Raw genomic sequence first — 2,083 nt, 5'->3', positions numbered from 1 at the left:
CGTCAGGACCGCAGGACAGACCCGCGGGACCGAACCACAGAACCGCCGCGCCTCGGGACTGCGCGACAGAACCGCGGGACCGAACCACAGAACCGCCGCGCCTTGGGACTGCGCGACAGAACCGCGAGATCGAACCACAGAACCGCCGCGCCTCGGGACTGCGCGACAGAACCGCGGGACCGCACCAGGGGCCACCACAGGGCCGCGGGCCTGTCGTGCGCGGAGAGAATGCCTGCAGTGCCCCCAGCGCCAGGACCAGCCCAAGGGCACCACTTGGCTCGGCGGGACCGTGGATGTGAACGCAGGCGCCCGTGCCCGAGACACTCACGCGCGCTTGTGCACCCCTGCTGGCAAAAAAGGACGCTTGAAACAAGCTCAAAGCCACGACTCCGCTTTCACACTATGGCCCAGGGGTCCGCACACTGGATTTGCACAACAGATGAGCCGAATTCCCTAAAGATCCGCCTCCACATCCTTTATAAACACGCAGGGCGACCCCACCCGGGCAGGGACGGTGCTCCCTCGCTCAAGCTGCTCCGGGAGGGTCCCCTCTCCGGCCCCGGGCAGGGGGCAGGGCTGAACCACTCCGTGAACGAGCAAGACGCCCCCTGCTGCAGCCGCGAGCTGGGACTTGCATTCCAACCGCGCTCCTCCGCGAGCTGGGGACAGACCGACAGACCAGGGGCGCGGCCTGGCGGCGACGCGCGCGAGGAGACGCACATTTCCCGCGGAGCTGCGGCCGCCATGCCGCGGCGGCCACCGGGACCGGTGTTTCCGTTTTAGCGGAAAACAGCACCGCGAAGGCGCCTCGGCCGCCAAGGGTAAGTCCAGCACCGTTTTGTCAACTTCGGTTTGCGTCCTATGTGTACGTCGCTCAGCACTCGGTGTGCTGGCAAATCCATGTCTCACCGGGTGGCGGCTCGAGACAGGCTCGTGCTTTCTTAATGGCTTTTCTGGCAGCAAGACCTTTTTTAAAAAATCTGCATTCAGACATTTCCGGTGCATGCAGGGCTGACGAATCAGGATTGGCTTGGGAGGCTTGGTTCGTTTTAAGAGAAAAGGAGTCAGGTGAAAAAAATGCCACCAAGAACCAAAGGGGAGAAAAAACAAACAAACCCACAGTACCCATTCCATCCCACAGGGCTGCCAAGTCAAAGCGTCCCCTTCTGCCGGCTTGAAAAGAATGCATGTTTGTTTCGGCAGCTGGGCAGCAAAGCCCACGGGCGTCCCCCTTCCCTGTGCACAGCCCGCGCCACCCCCAGCTGTCCCGTCCCGGGCCGGCCGCGGCAGGTGCTGCACCGCCATGCTCTCTGATCGCTCTGATCCCTCTCCACCCCTCCGCCCTGGACCTCCGTCTGCGTTCCCAGATGCGCCATTAGGAAGAAAGGGGCCCTGGCCCCCCTCTGCACCTGCTCTGTGGCCTCCCCACCCCCTGCTTTCCCTACCCCTCATTTCCTCTCCGAAAACTGGCCTTCCTAGGTACGGACGCGCTCTGATCCCTGCCCTACAGATGTTACCTCTTCTCCAAACCCCTCATCCCCAGAACCTCCGCGGCGTTGCGGCAGATCAACCTTTCAGACACCGTGCCTGTCACAATGGTGAACTCATGTGAGCTGACCTTACCGCTCAGGGTCCAACCTCCCTGCTTTGGCTCAAACTGTTCCCCAACTGGGAAAGGCCAGAGTACCCCCTATTCTCCAGATCACCTCTCCACCCTGTGTTCCACATGCTGTTGACGCCTCTCACACCAGAGTCCGCCCTACCTCAGGCTTCAGTCGTCTGCGTGCAGAAAGGGTGGGCTTACTCATTTGACTGCCCCTCAATGCTGGAATCTACAAGTCACAAACCTCAGTAACATTCCCTGAGATGGGACTGTAACCCAGCATTCCTCGATGTGCCTGCTCCTCACTCACCAGCCAGCTCATGATCCAACGTTTCACATTTCAACACAGAAAAACTCCACTATCCAACTCTTTTGTGTGTTGAGGACGTGCGCACGTCTGGCAGTAAAGATTGCCGAGGTGCGAGGTGAGAGTAAGACCGGCAGTGATGGTTCATCATGTGCCACCCTGGCTGGACCACG

This window comes from Orycteropus afer, unplaced genomic scaffold (genome assembly GCF_000298275.1).
Source record: "Orycteropus afer afer isolate SDZICR_OR568_19922 unplaced genomic scaffold, OryAfe1.0 scaffold00069, whole genome shotgun sequence".
Classification (NCBI taxonomy): domain Eukaryota; kingdom Metazoa; phylum Chordata; class Mammalia; order Tubulidentata; family Orycteropodidae; genus Orycteropus; species Orycteropus afer.
The sequence above is the reverse complement of the archived record's forward strand: the minus strand, read 5'-3'. Positions refer to the sequence as shown.